The following is a 20,455-nucleotide window of genomic DNA, read 5'->3' as shown; positions in this document are numbered from 1 at the left end:
TTTTCCCCTGGTCACAGAGGGACATGCCTTCCTTTTCCTGTATAGCAGATCCTCATTTATCCCACTCCTTAACGTATAGAAGAAAATCTCCTATGATCTATCTTGCCATGCTTGGCTCTTGATATATCGATGAGAGCTTAAAGAATTTCACTGCCTACACTTCCCTAATGAGCTTAGGGGTGGAAGGCTGCAAGGAAATGGAAATTGAATAGGAAATGAGCACACATTGTTCATGTTTTAAAACATTATCATTGTTACTTCTAGATCAATGTTTATGACTCCTGGTGAAATCACCAGGTGAGGAGCAGTTGGTGGGGAGGCTAAAACATACTTATGCTTAGACCAGCCACAGAAAATTAAATCAGAATATCATATATTGATCAGCCTCATGCTGATAAAGTTTAAGTGAATTGCTCAGTGTCAGTAATAAGTCTCACCCAGGAGGATGCTCTTCCTTCCTCCTACACTTCCAAGCAGACCACGGTGCTAAACCAGGTATTTCTATTCTTAGATATGCAAACCAAATTTATAGTTTACTTAATGTTTATAGGACAGTGTATTACAGTATATGTATATTTCACATAAAACCTACAAAGAAAAAAATGATTTACTTCTTTATCACTTACAACATTATGGTGGAGTTTTGTCACAATTGTTGTACTATCTGGGGAGGGTTCTTTAAGGAAAATGTCCTATGTCCTCATTATACAAAGAGCTAATCCCTATTGCTTACCAGCGCTTGTGGAGAACTTCTTTCCCTAATCACATCAGTGCTGCCTTTTGCCTTTCCCGCCACCCCATCCCAACTCCTCAAAAGGATTGTTTCCACGTTCATATTTTCTCTGGAGTCACTTTCAAGGATAACTGATGTTTTAATGATCTTTCAATCTGTGGGGGGGAAATAGAGCAATTGAGCAGAGATGTGCAATGTAATGTTTTACTAGTAACGGAGATCCCTACATCCTGTATCAAAACTTGAAAGTAAAGGAAACACAACCATGTAACTGACAACTTTCAATCACTTCTAAAGGATAAGTGATGTCTGAGGACCTTTCTAGATTTAAGATCCCAAGTATTTTTAAGTCTCCTTTCTTCTGTTTCCTGATTCATATTTTCTCTCCCCTACCTCCTCTCTCTTTATATTTCTCTTCCCTTTCTTCTCCTCCCTCTTCCTTTTTCTCTCTCTTTCTCTTTTCTTCCTTTCTCCCTCTTCCTCTCTTCTTCTCCAAATAAAAAAGAAGCTTTACAGCTCTTTGTTTCTTTGCAACAGAATGATAAATCTGGCAAAATGACACTTCTGTTGTTGTCAAAAAACAAGGAGCAGGCTGTCCACCCTTTTCCTCCAATCCACCCTGTTTTAAAGGGGTTCACCTGCCTGTGGGAAACAAAAAAGAAAGTCAGGAATTCCTGAGAAGAAGCATGGTATATTCATTCCCAGTTGCTTTCTTCATCTTCCTCATTTTAACCATTACTCCATTGCACATTCTGTCTATAGAAAACAAACATTCCAAGTCACTGGATTTCATGAATCATTGTAGAAAAATTACTCTGGGATATGAGATGGTTCAACTGAATGTCATTGGATTTCTAACTTAGGAGAAGAAAGCAACTATCAGTGTCTTTGTCATCAGAGAGGGTACACTCTGAGTGAAGTGGAATGCAGGTATCAGCTGGGGGTATCACCCCATTTAGTCTCTGGACACCCTTGCTCTAAATCTCTTGGGTTAGCAGCTACTAATAATACTAACACCCACTTTCACATGCAAATCTCTTGTATTTCTTTTTCCTGTTTCTCTGGGAGTTATTCTAGAATGGTATCTGAAGGCTTTTAAAGTTGAGGAGTAAAAGAGTGCAAAGCATTTCATCACTGGCTACTGCTGAGAGAAGTGTCTGTGGCCATTTGAAAAGGGCGGCCAGGGACTTGTGTCATCAAAGCATTTGCTCAGGTTCTGGAGAGTGAGTGCACTGATCAAAAACTTTACACCCAAAGGTTCCTTTGTCTTTCTGTTTTCCATTTCTAGCCTGGATGCATAAATACCACTGAAGTGGACATTAAGAAGTCATCCAGAATGAGAAATCCACACAAAACACGAAAGGTAAAATTGACGTTTGTTAGGCTGATCTTGGTAATGTGTTGGACTGTTTAGAGGATGTCAAACACACAAAAAAACCTTTTATTCCATTTCATGAGTACCTTGTAGTATCTTCCCTGCTCTTCCTTGTTGCTTGGCTGGAAGAAAATCTGGAAGTTCAAGCCCTGGACTTCTGTCAGTTCCTCTGTCCCCAGGAAATAGCCCCCATCCTGATTCTCAAGTGTGACAAGGTCCCAAAGTGTGTGTGTGTGGGGGGGGGGGATGGCTGTGAAAGGAAAAGGATGCTGAGAGAAGAGCCATTAACAGAAAAATGTATCTCTTTCAGTGCCCAGGAAATGAGGAAAAGTAGGTAGAGATTATCTGAGAAAAAGTGGTACTCATGAGAGAAGAGCCTTGTTAGAGAAAACTATGAAGGAAAAAAAGACACCATCATAAAGATGTTTAATTATAGTTATCGTATGAGGACCATGTCTTAACATCAGAATTTAATTTATAGTAACACAACTATAGAATAGTGGTTATAGGTTCAAGATCTCTTATGTGAGGAAGTATGTAACAAAAACAAAGTGCTCTTCTGAATTCAATGACATATAATTGTTTGAAAACACATAGCAGAAGTATCTACATTTTCTAAAGTAACACATACATGTAGAAGACATTTTTATTTATTCCATAAAAAATGGTTGATGCACGTAAGAATGTCTGGCCTATAGCAATCACTCTGAAGACACAGCCGAAGGTCAGTGCCACTAGATCAAAGCATCCCACAAACTTCAAGACCTTCGCTTCCGTAGCTTTTTTCTTATGCAGCATTTTCCAGGATATGTGCCCCAGCAAGTACTAAACATTTTTTTTGTAGTCTTATTTCTTATCTTCTTCCATCCCTAGAAACATAGCATTATGTTCAAAGGCCCCAAAACAGTCCAAGTACTTTTTCTTTCTTGTAAGACAGTTTATCTTGATGTTAGGATAAAGAAGCTACAGGAAAAGTGCCATAAAATCCATTCAGATGAGGTGCTCAAAAGCTTTTGCCCCTAGCATATCACTGAGAAAAAGAGACAAAGCCAGACCAAAGCAAGCCTATTGGCCCCTCTCTCTTATGATCAGCCCTACTCCGTTCCTCTCATCCTCTGCTCACAGCATGGCCTGAGTGTACCGGGACGAGCTTTGTGAAACGAAATTCAAAAATCTATCAGCTCTCCCAAAGTACATTAAGCCACTTCTCTCCACTTTCTGACTTTTGAATTCAGAATACATTACTTTGTGTCGTTTCCCCCAACAGACACCAAGTGAGCTATGCTCTGATTCATAAGGAAAAGTATATGGATTGATGAGATAGAACTTAAAGAATAATAAAGTAATTGTTTACACTCTCCCTTTAGCACTTAGTGAAGATGTCTTACCAGTGCATCATATTGCATCATTTTTTTGAAAATTTGGGAAGAATTAGTTTGCAGTGTTTATCGCTGTTTATACATGAAAATATTGGTATTTCTTTATTTCCATATGCAAAATGTGGAAATTTAAATTTTAATGTGTTATAAAATGGGATAAATTAGTCATATCTTAGAGCAGCACAAAAGTGTTTTAAATAAGACGTACAATAAACTTGCAAGCAAAGAGAAACTCTGCTCAAGATAGATAAAAGAGTGGAATAGTCTAAAACCTTGGGAGTAGGCCAGGGCAGAGTTAGCCCCGGATATTACTGGACACAGGGACTCAGACACAGGCAGAGCTCTCTCCCTCATTCTTCTCTAGTCTCCTTTCTCTGCCCTCCGTCTGCACTGGCTTCCTCCACATGGCATCAGATATCGTCACAATCATTCTCCAGTTGAGCTGAGAATCCAAAGGAAAGAGAAATATTCCCTCCCTCGTCACCAGTTAGAAAAATCCCAGAAATTCCATTCCACATAGAAAGTCATAAAAGCTTCCTGCACTCTTTAGTTCTTATTTTAAAGTCCCCTCCCCTTGACCAAAAAAAAAAAAAAAGTAGGAGAGAATTTTCTTAGATCTCTTCTGAAATGTAAAGTGAAATCACATATGAACACATTTAAGTAGAAAGTCAAATCTGTTTCATTTAATGAATAACCTATTCAATATTCATTTAGACGATACTACATATGAAAAGTGCTCATCCAGGCACCCTGGGGAATAAAAGCTGTGTTAATCAAGTAAAAGCATCTTGGTTTAGTAATTATCTTTGCTATTAAAATGCAAAATGGATCCCAATTAGTTAATTTGATTTTCCTCTATCTGCAAATATTAAGACACTGAGAAAATTTTATCTTTCTCTCTAGCCTTACCCACCCTGTGCCAAGATTTCTAATACATTTAATTTTTCTAAAATATGCAAATCCTTTTACATTGCAAATGATCCTCATAACTTGTCAGTTAAAATAGGATCAATTTTCTTACCTCCTTTACACGTAAATTAAGCCCTGAAAATAAAATTACATTATTCGTGGCTATTTTCACTCTAGCCAAGAATCAAAGTTAAAAGCTATCATTGGTCCCCAGAAAATGAAGCTATCTGGGTCCAGCTATCACTGGTCCCTGAATCATGAAATGGAGAATTCATGATGTTTACTTACATGTAACGTTAAAAAGGAAACTTCTCAGAGCCAGTGGCCAGGCTGCTGGAAGATTACTTGAAACAACACTGCCCAACGGCTTGGGTCTTATATAGAACTTCATGGAGACGATATGAAATGCATGCATATTGAAATAATAATAGAAATGTAGAGCTAGAAGATAAGTTATGGACCATTTTACTTCTATGACACCATAAATTGTGTTTTTTTCTAGAAATTTTCTAGAATTTTTCTATAAAGCTTGACCTCTCCTGTTGCGGAGCGCAGGCTCCGGACGCGCAGGCTCAGCGGCCATGGCTCACGGGCCTAGCCGCTCCGTGACATGTGGGATCTTCCCGGACTGGGGCACGAACCCATGTCACCTGCATCGGCAGGAGGACTCTCAACCACTGCGCCACCAGAGAAGCCCTAGAAATCTTTTAAATTATTTTAAATCTTAACCAAAAAACTTACTGTTAGGACTGTCAGCTATCTTGTCTTAAAAGCATTGTTTTACATGAACTAGAGATTCTTATTAAAGAACTTTAATTAAACCAATGTAAGCAAGAATGGAAAAACCACACCTTAGAATCTTTTTTATTTTCTTTACCAAAAATTAGCGTGAGACAACTGAAAAAATACATTGGATAGTACGATTGTTTCATTATTAGTGATCTTTCACTTGCCTAATTTTTTTGGTTTTTTTTGCGGTACGCGGGCCTCTCACTGCTGTGGCCTTTCCTGTCGCGGAGCATAGGCTCTGGACGCGCAGGCTCAGCGGCCATGGCTCACAGGCCCAGCCGCTCTACGGGCATGTGGGATCCTCCGGACCGGGACACAAACCCGTGTCCCCTGCCTTGACAGGCAGACTCTCAACCACTGCGCCACCAGGGAAGCCCCACTTGCCTAATTTTTAAATAGCCACCTCAGCTGTTATTTCAGAGTTCAGATGGTTATGGTATTTAATCGGCCTCAAAAGCAAGTAGTAGTAGTTCATGTAGGGCTTTTCTGTTTCTTCAGTGGAAATTAAGTCTCCTTTTGTTCTAGGCACTATGCTTTTGTCATTCTTTTCTTTCATGATACTTATCACAGTTTTAATCATGTTTATTTGTGTGATTCTTGTGTAACCTTTAGGTTGTGAGTTCCAATGAAAGAAGAAGCATACCTATTTTTGTTTATTTCTATATCCCTAATGCTTAGCATTATATCCAGCATATAGCAGGTGTTCAATAAAAGTTGAATAAATGCCAAAAGGAAAGAAAAAGAAACAGTCCAATCCATTTAGTTCAGTCCTGTTACTAATTAATTCACAGCGTATGTGCTACTCCTTGGGTTGCAATGTATGCCCAGTAACAAGAATTGAGTTTTAAGATACTGGGGCTATGGCAAAGGAGGGAAGATTGAAGGACCTACCAAAGATAGTCTGAAAACCAAGTCAAATATGTTAAAGATGGGCTAAGATCAAAATAACAGGGAGTCATAAGGAAAAAGGGCCCAGGTATAGAACCAAAAGCTTAACATTAAGAAGAGGTGGAGTCCAAGTGAAAACAGGTCAGTTAACAACACATTTGAATTTAGAGTTACTGGTAAGGTTGGTGATGGGCCTGAAAATTGGCTTGGTTAAGCATCTATCCTCTGCTGATTTTAATAGTTTCTTTCCACTATTTGGTAACTTTAATTCTTCTGCAGGGCTCATGAAACTTCATCATGTCCTCATCCTTCATTCTCATGTCCAAAGAAAAAGTGCTCAGTAGCTACACTAAGTTCTTTATTTTAAAGTAATAATACTTTGAATTTAAACAAAAATTAATTTGGCCGCTTCCTTGAGTTGACATATGAGATATCTCACCTTCAGTTGGGAATGAATTTTTGTCCCTTTAAGTCCCCAGATCTTTATTTAAATATACTATGGGTCTTTCTCAAAATAGAGCGTTCCTAAATAGCGGGTTTGACCTTTTGACAAAATAGTAAAGAAGCACTGGAACATTAAGAATTTCAAAGATGTGCAAACCTTAGGGGTCACTGATGTTTGCAAGTGGCACCCAATGGAACCAAATGACAAGGCCAGTATTGTAAGGTAAATAACCCAATTTTGAGATGGGAAAGTAGGAGCACCCTGGAGTGTCTTTATCATACCATCAGAGACCAAATCAGCAATGGAATTCTTAACTTAGTTTCTCTCCTTAGTACTCCATTCCTTTCCTATGTAAAACAACTCAGATTATTTTTAGGCTGGCTTATTACATTTCTATTCTATTCTATATCCACCTCTATTTTATTCTGAAATCAATATGTATTAGATGTTGTGTTGTGTTGTCATTCCCCAACTTAGTACTCTCAGCCCACCCCCACACTTTATCACACTAAGCTAGTTTTTTTTTCATATAATCAATTATTCTGTCAGTTAATCTAACCACGTATTTTTTCCAAAAAGCTGTGCTTCTATTTTACATCCATATTTGTGATAGCATTTACGATAGCAGTGCCTTTTGAACTTTGATCCAGTATGCAGCAAAGCTTTGAGTTACCTTACTGGATATATAACACGAAACTACCTTTTAGAAAGTCTGTGACTATAAATGGTATTTTGTCCTAACATATTTTGCTTTTATTTTGATATAGTCTGTCTATGGTCTTCAAAATGATATTAGAAGTCACAGTCCTACCCACACACCCACACCAGAAACTAAACCTCCAAAGAAGATGAGTTACAACAACAGGTGAGTCAACCTATAATAACGGTTTACAGGGTACATGGGTTACATACAGAGTAGCAAGTATGAAGACCAGCTGTTGATGTTAATAGTAGGTATTTTAAAAACTGATTTTTAGGATTGACTGTTTCATATAGATTTGTAGTGAAAAGGTGATTTTAAGATATGTAGTCACTTGAAAATGTATCAGTATATGGAGATAGCTTTCAAAATTCTTCACTCTTTAATTCCCCAAATCCTTTTTCCTCTAATCAATTTTTTAAAATTACACACACTGATTTATCGGTGCCTCCATTATTAAGGGTTACTTTATACTCCAGAACTCTGTCTTAAAGAATGAGAAGACAAGAGGTTGGTGACATTAGGTCATGTGTTTTCCACCTCCAGTCATGTGGCATGATCTTCACAAAAGAGTGCTTAATCTTGTTTCTGCAGTACTGATATCTATAAGCCTCTTGAAGTTTTCCCTCATTAACACTGAAGAACAGTCATGGTATGTATTGTTTCTTGTTTCATACATTGATCAATAGCGTTGGCTTCAAGTAATATTTCAAAGCGAACACCAAGGGTCTTATATCAAATCATAGTTAAATCTCTTGGTTAGTTAAGTCATGGGATTTTTCTCCTTTTGCTTATTTTCCCCTAATATTTTATTGTAACATGGTTTATCAATTGTGTAATACATACTTTTTCTACTATATTTATAGCCACCATGAAGGAAAAGTAATTCAGAGAGTTTTAAATTTTCCACGTGTTATTATGTCCAAGAATTTGTCCTGAAATGTTGATACAATTATTCTTAAAACAAATATCACTGATGCTTTTGTTGGGTTAGTATTAGGAAGTAGGGTTTATTTTGAAATTATAGTAACGAATAACGAACATTTATTTTCCGAATTTAATGTTTGAGGGAGAACTGATTCTGATTTGGATAAATGCTAAAATTTCTACAACACTTTTAAAATAAAGTTACATTTTGTTAAAGCAGGCAGAATGTTCAAATTCACTGCTGTTCTGCAATACGGGTTATGTTTACATTCAAACAGTTTAATTTTTTGTTAACTCTTTTAAAACCCCCATGTCTGATTTTTTTTCTACAGACTTTGAAATTTTACTGGTTGAGAACATATTCTTGTTTAGAATTGCTCAGTCTATCAGAATTTAGAGTTGAAAATTATGAGAATGTAACTACTTATCTCTTTTTTCAGTTAAAGTATTGGCAAATACAGTTAGATAGACACCGGTTAAAAATGTCAAAAGTTGCTGATAGGTAAGTATTGCAAGACACCCATATAAATTAAAAAATTTTCATATGACAATTAAATGTGCTCAATATGGTAAGAGAACTAGTGGGAGGAAAATTGTTATAAATAATTGGAGCCCTGTAAGAAATATTATTTTCCTTTTCCTTTTTGAACATGGAAAACTTTCAAAGAGCTCTTTTGTTGTACTTCGAATGATAGAATAATCATTATTATCCTAGGTCTCTAGAGGTCCAATCTTTGTGCAACCAGAATCAAATACAGAAGATAATTCCAAGGAGTTGAATCTTTTCACTCCTGCTAGGAGAAATGAAACTTTCAATTTATTAAGTTACCTTTTGGCAACTTAGAAGCTCTTTGTAAATTCATCTTAACATTCACACTACTCAGTTATTTTATGACTTCAGAATTTGAATTAAACTCAGATTTTATATATTTTCCTATTTTTCATTTAACTCTGTTTTTAATGCATTCATGTTCTTCACTTTGGGGCATTGCCAGATCCTACCTCTCCAACTTTTTTCCTCTCCTTTTTCCCTTTAGGTTTTTTTTTAGATATTTTTTTTTCAAATACTTGTCACTGATTCCCCTTTACCTAATTCCTGTAAATACTTTTGACAAAAAATTTCCATTTAACCCCTTCTTCAAGTTGAGCTAAACTTCTCTGTTGTGCTGTGGGTGGGCTAGTTGACCAAGGATTGGAACTGACCTTTAGCACTTCCTTTTACACAGTGACCTTTTCCATTTTGCCTCATTTTAATGGAGGGATATTAATTCATATTGCTTAGGCATGGGGGAGAGAGAGAATCCTTAGCCATATTTGTCTTCCAAGAAGCACAATAAGTTGATGCATTAAAGTTATTGAAACATGAAAACTGCTATTGGATTTCATTCTATAAGCAAGCAAGGATTCCTTGGCCAGATGTTTTGTTTGTTTGTTTGTTTGTGGTATGCGGGCCTCTCACTGTTGTGGCCTCCCCCACTGTGGAGCACGGGCTCCGAACACGCGCAGGCTCAGAGGCCATGACTCATGTGGGATCTTCCCGGACTGGGGCACGAACCCGCGTCCCCCGCATCGGCAGGCGGACTCTCAACCACTGCGCCACCAGGGAAGCCCGGCCAGACGTTTTTATAGTGTCCCTTACAAAGATCAGATAAAACCTCAGACAGAAAACTAAGGAAAATGAAAATGTTTCTCTCGAGTCTGCTAAGTTACACGGAACAGTATGTAGAATATGACCCTTTTCTTGTGCCACCTGACCCTTCTAACCATGGTTGTCTGCTTCTGGGAACTTGAAGCAAGGTAAATGACATTTTCTCTTCCTTCCAAATATTTCATTTATTTCAGAGTTTGATTGAAATAGGAAGAATCTTATGGCTAATTGTAAAAGTAATTTTACTCTGTGTCTACATTAGCCATGATATAAAGATCTTGTTCAAAGTAATGGTTTTTGAACGTTAGATATTTGCATTTATATTAGATTTGCATTTCCAGAAAGAATGGCACAAAAAATTAGAGGTGCAAGCGTTTCAAGGAAGACTAGTCAGAATTGGGTTTTTGGTTCTTAAAATTTAGCTCATTGTTTTTAGCTTCCTTGAAAATCTGCATAGCCACAAAAGCCCATCTACTCAAGTAAAATGAATGCTACATCCATAGTTACTTACGCCCAATACAAGTATGCCTTTATAAATTCAATTTTAAAACAAAATGAATTTACCATAAACACTCTAAGAGAAACTGACTTCTTAAGAAAACCAAAGCACAGTTTAAGACTCCCTGTTTTCTTTCATCAGCTATATAAGGGAAGAATTATATCATCAATCTTGATGGAGTCATAAAACGATCATTGCATACCCCTTTACAGAGTGAGGATTTAGTATTCTGCAGCACTCCTCTAGAATGCATTTATGGACCTTCTCTTCCATCCAGTGGTTCTTAAATGCTTGACAAGTACAGATCTCTTCATCCGTTAAATTCTAGATTTTATAGAAAGATGGAACTCTTTCTATAAGATAAAACTCTTTCCATAAAGATGGAAAGTTGGAACTCCAAAATGTTGTGACTCAACCAGGACTAGGTCACACATTTAATCAACAGCAGAGTCATAAACCAGGATTTAAGTCTTTTGAGTCTCAATGCATTTTCCTCCAATACAACCTGCCACCATGAGACTTCATTGTGTAGTGGTTAAGAAATTGAGCTCTGGGGTAGGAATGTCTGGAATATTATCTGTTCAACATTGGCAAGTTATAACCCTCTTTCTGCCTCGATTTCTTCATTTCTAAAATAAGAATTATAATAGGATCTGTCTCATAAAGTTGCTGAAAAAATCTAAAAGAGAGAATCAATTAGATATATAAAGATATATCTAATGCTTATTAAACAAATTTTTATTATTAATGCCTAACTTTCATCTCATGATTTCATGCAGATCCATCAGATTTTTTTTCTGAAAAATATGCTAAAGATGGGAAATTAAAATCATATATGATTGTGAGGGGAAATATAATAGCAGAAGATAGAATTTGTAATGAAAGGAATATATTTGGCTTTGTTTTATCTTCTATAGCAAAGAACCAAGCCAGCAGAGGGTTTTGGCATGGATGAAGCATTGAAAGATCCAGTTGGGAAAGAACAGTTCCTTAAATTTCTAGAGTCAGAATTCAGCTCAGAAAACTTAAGGTAAACCATGTTGTTTGAATCTTATACTATATGAAAGAGAGACCTACCTGTGATAAGTCTGGTTATTTTCGCACTTGATAGACCAGTTACTATCCCACCAACATCATGATGATACGGGTCCATTGAATTACTGCCTCCTGTTGGAAGAAGAGAAGGTAATGAAAGCAAAGCACTTTGTCCAACATTATCACTTCCTTCATAAAGGTTTATTTTACACTTCTCCTGATCTTTTAACTATGTAAATCTGATGCATTTGAAATGGCCTGCATAAAGAAGTGTAACAGACTAGTATTTGGCAAAGTGTGGAATCATTGATAATATTTATGCAGTTTAATTAAAATATCACCTATTTATCAATATTGGTCTTCTTTGTATATTGCATCTCAAGTAAGATGTAGAAAAAGAGATTGAGTGCTTCTTAAAACTTGAAACAAGACTATGGAGTACATTTACTTTGTACACTTAAATACAGCCTCAGTGCAGTTGAGAGCAGCACCTCACTGAGCCCTGCTGGAGGGGTGCGCTTCCTTCCCATCTGTTGTAAACAGCATCCTTACATATTTTTGAAACTTTTCTGACTTGAGGCCCCTGGAAATTGAATTTTTAAATGTGAGACATTGGAATAGATTTGAATGTCTCTAAGATCACTGAAATGAGTGATAACTTTCCACTACATAAAATGGTTTTTTTACAAGCTCTTTCATTCATTATTCTTTTGAAACTTAACACCCTAATTTATTTTCCCATTACTTATGCAGTCCTATGAAATTCATTTACAGAAAGGCATCAGCATTCGTTTGTTTTCACTGGAAATAAGCAGCTCCATAAAGTCACATTCTTTTCAGGAGCGTTAACAGACCAACACCAAACCATTCAGAAATACATAAAATTTTGACAGATGTCCCATGGATTAAGCAAGTTGTCCACAGACAGAGTCTGGAGGAATTTAATTATATGTGCATGCCTGTCATGGATTGTTGGGATGCAGCTTCCTATTCTCTTTCAAGTTTATGAGAACACTTGTTTGACAAGACTTTCACAAGGTCTGCAGTTGCTAAGGATTTTTATTGGACCTACTAAATAATATTTTCTATCCTGAGGTCACTTATCAATTATTGAGTACAAGAACGAATAAAAATAAAGCAGAGATAAAGTCTATTTTTAGGCTTTTAGTGGATGGGGAGGTGGAGTTTCCTCTAATTCTCTAAGTATTTGAAAAAATGCTGACATCATGGGTTTCATGATGAAGAAATAAATAAGCAGTGCCCCACCAGTATCACTTCATCGAATAAACATCTTCCTGCTCTTAAGTACAGCCTAATGGTGAATACAGAGAAGAAAACATCACAACACAAAATCATGGGTATTAGATCAGAGAAATACAGAGGAATGGCAAACCCAGAGGCGGAGATCAGTAAAGGCATCCTAAGGGAAACAGTAAAGGCATCCTAAGGGAAACAGCTTCTAGGCTTGGATGACACGGAGATAACCAGGTTAAAAAGGAAGAGGGAAGAAGTTTGGGGCAAAAGGAATAGCATGTGCAAACTTTGTTTCATGAATGAAATTGAATCACTGCTGTTTTCTTAATCCGTGCCTTAACTATTTCTTATCTCAGTAATTCTATGCCACACAAGATTGCCTGATTAAGTAATTACATATAAGAAATAGTACATATTTCATTATGAGAAAAATGTATAAATATCATCCAAAAGGCTTTCTGTCCTAAATTTAAAAAATACATAATAATTTGAAGTAGTCCCGGCCCTAGTTCTACAGGGCTTAGATATTTAATATTTTTATGGAAGAAGCATTTAGTTCTGGAAAAGGTAAATGCTTGCATATATTTTTGCAGTCTAGGATCTCCCTTACTCCATTTCTTCCTTTAATTTAAATGGCCACATGTATATGTCTTTTCCTGCTGTGTTAGGAAAACAGGGGCTGGATATCCCAAGAATCAGAGGTTATATAAAAATATTGCACATAGCAGACATAAATATCTACCAAATGCTATCGTAAATTTTGGGCTAAACTGATCATTTGGAAAGACTTATTATAAGTGTTTAATTAGAGCAATTTCTTAAATCTGAACTAAATTGCTTTTAGAGTCCTTTTTCTTTGTAAGCATTGTAAATGCTAATAAATCCTGTTAATTTTTTTTACTGCATGTTATGTTGAAATAAAAACAAAGTAAAATTAAAATATTATATATTTCATATATAGTTACATATATATTTCTTGAGTATATACCATAAGCGTTATGTTTCCATACTGATTGATAAATATAGATATAATTCTTGAATACCTTCTATATGCTATAATATGCTTCATATTTACTACTTTTATAAGTATGCCATGCTGTATTTTGTATTTATTATTTCTGATTATCATTCATCTAATCATAACTTCAGAAATGAAATGTAAATATTCTTGCCCCATTTTACAGGCAAGCAAAATATGACTGGAAGAAGTTAAGCATCTTTCAGATTCAGGTTACTAATAATTGGCATCCTAGGCTTTCTATAATCCAATACCAAGCTGCTGTCCACTGCTCCCCCAACCTAAACCCCCTGCTTCTGCCTAGGTATCTGTTGTCACAGACCGAGGGAGACAAAACAGTCAAGTTAGCCAGCAGGGCTAATTACACCTAAATAAGTCTCAATGCATCTTATTTAGCATCTGTTATTTAGGGAAGTGTGACACTTATATGAGCATTTTCTTCTAGTATTGAGACAGAAACAATAGTCAAGAAAAACTGCTTATTGATAAGTACTTATTCCTCAAATATAACTTCTGCTCTCCCTTGGTGTATTTTTGCTCATTCCTTTTTCAGGTAAAGCAGAATAAGTACTATGTAAATGTAATAATATGAATGTTATATGAGTGCCTAAAAATATGTCAAGCACTTCAAAAGTGCCCTTTACATAATTTATCTCATTTAATCTAATGGAAACCCAGTGAGATAGGCATTAGCATTCCATTTTACTGATGACAAAATCAAGGCTCAAAGACATTAAGATAATTCCTCATAGTCCAGCTACCATATAATAAAGGGCTATAATAAATAGCCAGTGCCCTTTACATTCTACTAAATTATTACAATGACTATGCTGAGGATAAGAAAGGCAGTGATACTTTTAAAGAGGCATTCAAGAGAGTGGTTTTGAGCATGCCATCTGCTGTAGATCTGGGGGCAAACCATAGCTGTGGCACTCAGAGAGGGTAACTTAAATAAGTGACTTATCCTTCATATCTTCAGTTTTCTCTAAAGTGGGGGAAATATTAACACATACTCTGTGAAGTTGTAGGGATTGCATGAATTAATATAGCTAAATCACTTAGAATAGTGCCTGCACTTACTTGTCAGTGTAGATGCTGTTAGTATTACCTCTTTAACCTTTTGATATTTCACCCGTAATTTCAAGTCTATTTAAGATGTCACTGCATCTGTACAGCCTTCCTAGAACTCCCTTTTCCAAGCCAGTACTTGCCCCAGCAGAGGGGCTCCTTCCTGCTCTGCATTCCCAGACTATCCGGTTTGTGCTATTCCTTGAGAATCTCTCATGTGCTTCCTTGTATTATGGCCATTTGAATTGTGTATCTTTGCTAGTTCAAGGACAAAGACATTATTTTTATCTATGTGTTCAAAGAGTGCTGAAATGAACCTGAATGAGCTTGAATTATAACACATGTTCCCTCAGTTTGCACCTAGCATTCCTATTAGATTGCACAGTGTCAGAATCTGTAGTTTAAAAGGAAATGGTCTTGACCTTTCCCTTCTGAAAGCAACCCATGGTAGTTTTATGTTTAAAGCATTCATGTTGGATTATCTACTGTCATCTATCTACAGGAAAATGGTATCTAGAAACTGGAAACTTACTAGGTTGACTAATATTTGATATTCTAATTGTAGCTCAACTACTTTATTACTTATTTTTGAACTTTCATTAATCCGCAAGTTAAAACATAATAGTTATGAAGGTACTGCTTATCCCCTTCTACCTTAAGACTCTAGCCTGTAGTGACCTTCACCTCTGTCGTCATCTTTTCCATTTCATGATCACATCTGGCCTCTGTTGAGGATAATATAGACCTAGTACTTCCTTTTTCAAGTATCTTTTTAAATTTTAAAACACTATATGATGTGTTATATACATATTCATTTTGTCATCATTTCTAGGTTTAACCAAAAAGACATAATATAGAGCAAAATTTAAAAAAATGAAACCCATTAATAGAATGTGACTTCTTATTAGACTTTGCTATTTGCTTTTATCAAGCAAAACATGTTCTGGTGTTCTTTCCTTTCAGAATATACTATATTCTATACAGAAGCATATCAAATATATTTTTATATTTAGCAGTGAGTCAGTATTATTTTTTCCAAACCTTCTGAATTATTATAATGCCTCTGCAAATTTAAGCCTTTTGAACGATTAAAGCTTGCTGCTTCTGTCATTTCATAACTCTCTGAATTAAATCGCCTAAAATTAGTTACTTGCCCTGATTTCTCCACTTAGGGCATTTTCTAATCTGTGTCCAGGCCTCTTTTAATTCCAGTAAAGCTTCACTGTAATTCCCTTACCTGGTAAAGCAGAAAATCCTCTCCATACTAACCCTCATTGCTCAAATGGACAAAAGATCCAAAAGATAACTATGTGGCATACTTTATCCCCCCCAATCAGATGATCCACGTCACTCACCTTAATGCTCTTCAAACTCCTCTTCCTTTCTAATAAATGGTTCTTTAGCAGTGTTCCTTTGTTTCAGTAAAACTTAAGGTTGTACAGAATCAGGACCCTGGCAGATCTGTTTTTAACAGAGAACATCTAAAAGAGATAGTTTTCAAGATTTCCTTTCCCCAAATGTTATATCTTTGAATGCAACTAATTTTAAAAATCGGTAAAGGCATGTTTCTGGAAGCGCTCAGAGAAAATGAATACATTATTATGCTTCATTGTGAATTGAATGATAGGTCAATAATTTAAGAATTTTCGGATTATGAGTAAATGTTTGGTGTCACATTTTGCATAGATTCTGGCTAGCAGTGGAGGACTTGAAGAAAAGGCCTATTAGCGAAGTCCCCTCTAGAGTTCAGGAAATAGGGCAAGAATTTCTGGCTCCAGGAGCCCGCAGTGCTATTAACTTGGATTCTAAGAGCTATGACAAAACCACACAGAATGTTAAGGAGCCTGGGCGATACACATTCGAAGATGCTCAGGTTGGTACATGGATGGGCCTCACATTGCATCACAAGTGTTCTCCTGAGAAGTTGAAAATTGGAATACTTTTGTTTTTTTTCATTGTAATTGGGGGCTATATCTAGTATTTTCAATTTAGGTAACTATGTAAAATAACTAATTGATATATAAGAGAACAGAGATGCTTTAAAATAAGTTTTTAAAGCCTGGGAATTTTTGTAAATTTGAATGTTTTTACATGAAAATTTCTTGAAGGGAATTATGTTAAATATTTGAAAACCTTTTACTTTATTTTCTATGTTTTCACCTCAGTAACATGTATTTGAACTCTTTAACTTGTCTTCCAATGAGGAGATTCTAAGATTCTGACATTCCTAAATAATTTATTATTATAGTCAGAACTAAACTAAATTAGCTTGAAGTTAAGTAAAACTCAAACCACTTTTGTCTCTGATGATAAAATGAAATAGTAAATTTAGGCATTTGTTATTTTTCCAAGTTAATTTTTTAGTCAGCAAAAAGAAGAGAAAAGGAAATTGATATTAACATCCTAAGATAAATTTTTATGTTTTTTCTTTTTTTCTCAAACTGGGTGTAATTGCCTCCTTAGCAGCAATTTGAATTTCTACTTTTTCTAAAAAAATGTTGTGCTCAATAGGAAAAATAAACATGAAATGAGAGGATATTATTTCCTAAAGAAGTGTTGAAATTGGCTTTTAAACCAGAACATGCATGCTTCAAAATTTCTTAAAACCTCTTTTAGAGAAGAATGTTAGCTCTAGAAAGTATCTTGTTTTTTAAATAACTACATTACTAAAACAAAATATAGAAGTTGAAGAATAAGGTACACAAATTTTCTTTCTTATTTTTACTCTCAGTAGAAAATATATCTACCCTTTGCTTTGGTTTAAAAAGAAATGAAACACTGTGCAGAAAACTAACACAAGTTGAAACAGCCAACAAAAAACCCATTCATTCGCCCTGGATCTGCTATGTGGAAATAATTACGTTATATGGAGACACATGAGAGAGAGAGCAGGATGAAAATTCTGGCTCTGTTGCTTATTTCTCTGCTGGTTTTTCTTTCTTGCAGTTCAAGATAAACTTTCAAGCATTTTTCTGGAGCCAAAAGCATGTAAAATATTTGAAATTACTCTCCCCAAATCTTAATATTAAAAAGAACATTTCTTTGTTATCTTTGTCATTGAAGAATATTCTTGCTTATTGGGTCTTCTATAAAAGGAAAAGGCATGATTTTCTATAGAAAACACTACTACCTGACTGTAGAAAGGGTATGAAAAAATATTCGAAGAGATTAGAGTCAAAAACTTCCCTAACATGGGACAGGAAATAGCCACCCAAGCCCAGGAAGCACAGAAAGTCCCATACAGGATAAACCCTAGGAGAAACACACCAAGACACATATTAATCAAACTAACAAAAATTAAATTCAGAGAAAAAAAATAAAAGCAGCAAGGGAAAAAAAAGTACAAGGGAAGCTGATTCTTCTTGCAGGACATACTTAAAGTGATGAAAGGGAAAAAACTACAACCAAGATTACTCTACCCAGCAAGGATCTCATTCATATTCAACAGAGAAATCAAAAGCTTTATAGACAGGCAAAAGCTAACAGAATTCAGGACCACCAAACCAACTTTACAACAAATGCTAAAGGAACTTCTCTAGGCAGGAAACACAACGGAAGAAAAAGACCCACAAAAACAAACCCAAAACAATTAAGAAAATGGTAATAGGAACATACATATTGATAATTACCTTGAATGTAAATGGATTAAATGTTCCAACCAAATGACACAGACTGGCTGAATGGATACAAGAACAAGACCCATATATGTGCTGTCTACAAGAGACCCACTTACAAGAGACCCACTTCAGACCTAGGGATACATACAGACTGAAAGTGAAGGGATGGAAAAAGATATTCTGTGTGAACAGAAATCAAAAGAAAGCTGAAGTAGCAATAGTTGTATCAGATAAAAGAGACTTTAAAATAAAGACTGTTACAAGAGACAAAGAAGGACACTACATAATGATCAAGGGATCAATCCAAGAAGATATAACAATTATAAATATTTATGCATCCAACATAGGAGCACCTCAATACATAAGACAAATGGTAACAACCATAAAAGGGGAAATTGACAGCATCACAATAATAGTGGGGGACTTTAACATCACATTTACACCAATGGACAGATCATCCAAACAGAAAATAAATAAAGAAACACAATCTTTAAATGACACAATAAACCAGATGTATTTAATTGATATTTATAGGACATTCCACCTGAAAGTGGCAGAATACACTTTCTTCTCAAGTGCACACAGAACATTCTCCAGGGCAGATCACATCTTGGGTCGCAAATCAAGCCTCAGAAAATTAAAGAAAATTGAAATCATATCAAGCATCTTTTCTCACCACAATGTTATGAGATTAGAAATCAATTACAGGAAAAAAACTGTAAAAAACACAAATACATGGAGGCTAAACAGTGTGCTACTAAATAAACAAGAGATCACTGAAGATATCAAAGATGAAAAAGAAATACATAGAAACAAATGACAATGAAAAAACAATGACACAAAACCTATGGGATGCAGCAACAGCAGTTCCATGAGGGAGGTTTATAGCAATTCAATCTCACCTCAAGAAACAAGAAAAATCTCAAATAAACAATCTAACATTACGTGTAAAGCAACTAGAGAGAGAAGAACAAACAGAACCCAAAGTTAGTAGAAGGAAAGAAATCATAAAGATCAGAGCAAAAATAAATGAAATAGAAATGTAATCAACAGCAAACATCAATAAAACTAAAAGCTGGTTCTCTGAGCAGATAAAACTGATAAACCTTTAGAGAGACTCATGAAGAAAAAAAGGCAGAGAACTCAAATCACTAAAATTAGGAATGAAAATGGAGAAATTACAACTGACTCCACAGAAATACGTAGGATCATAAGTGACGACTACAAGCAACTATATGCCAACAAAATGGACAACCTGGAAGAAAGGGACAAATTCTTGGAAAGTTATAACTTTCCAAGACTGAACCAAGTAGAATTAGAAAATATTAAAGCACAGCAGTAGTGACAGCTGAACAGCTCAGTAAACTGAGCCCAAGCTCCCCGGTGCCGCCTGTGACAGCATCGCTCTGAGGACGAAGGGCTGACTGCAGGAAGACTGAACGAGCACTGGGTCCTTGGGCCAGACGCTCAGTTCGCGGCCCCACACTTGGGGCAGTGACTGGGAGTTGCTGAGCTTCCACGAACACTGACAGCAGCCCCAGAGCCTCACAGGGCACGGCGCCCCCTGCCCCAGAGCCTTCCCTCTGGTTCTCATCATCGGCTGTCACCAGAGTTGCATGCAATATTCCTTTCTTTTCTTTTTTCTTTTCTCAGTCCCTCAGCACGCAAAGGGGTGAAGCTCTGACACTCGCTGCCATGTGGATGCACCCTGAGCACACGATGCTCGGCGAGAGAAGTCGGACACAGAAGGACACACAGGGTGTGGCACCACTGAGGAGAAACGTCCAGAACGGGTAGATGCACAGATTCCGAGAGCGGGTTCCTGGTTGTCAGGGTCTGCCGAGGGGGCGGACTGATAGGTAAGGGCGTGAGGGACATTTTTGGGGTGATGGAAGTGGTCCAAAGCACACCAGTAGGGACGGCTGAACAGCTCAGTAAAGTGTCCCCATGCTCCCCGTTGCAGCCTGTGAGAGCATCGCTCTCAGGACAAAGGGTGACTGCAGGAAGAATGAACGAGCAGTGGGTCCTGGGCCCGGACACTCAGTTGGTGGCTCCCCACTTGGGGTAGTGACTGGGAGTTGCTGGGCCTCCACGGAGACTCACTGCAGCCCCAGGGCCTCACAGGGCACGGCGCCCCCACCCCAGACCTTTCCCTCTGCCTATAATCCCTG

At 36.6% G+C, this 20,455-nt stretch overlaps 1 pseudogene; it reads left to right on the top strand.

Annotated features, from left to right (window-relative positions):
• Positions 1–2,027: 2,027 nt before the first annotated feature.
• LOC117313281 (regulator of G-protein signaling 7-like) lies at positions 2,028–20,081 on the top strand (annotated as a pseudogene).
• Positions 20,082–20,455: the final 374 nt, after the last annotated feature.

This window comes from Tursiops truncatus, chromosome 8 (assembly GCF_011762595.2).
Source record: "Tursiops truncatus isolate mTurTru1 chromosome 8, mTurTru1.mat.Y, whole genome shotgun sequence".
Classification (NCBI taxonomy): domain Eukaryota; kingdom Metazoa; phylum Chordata; class Mammalia; order Artiodactyla; family Delphinidae; genus Tursiops; species Tursiops truncatus.
The sequence above is the reverse complement of the archived record's forward strand: the minus strand, read 5'-3'. Positions and strand labels throughout refer to the sequence as shown.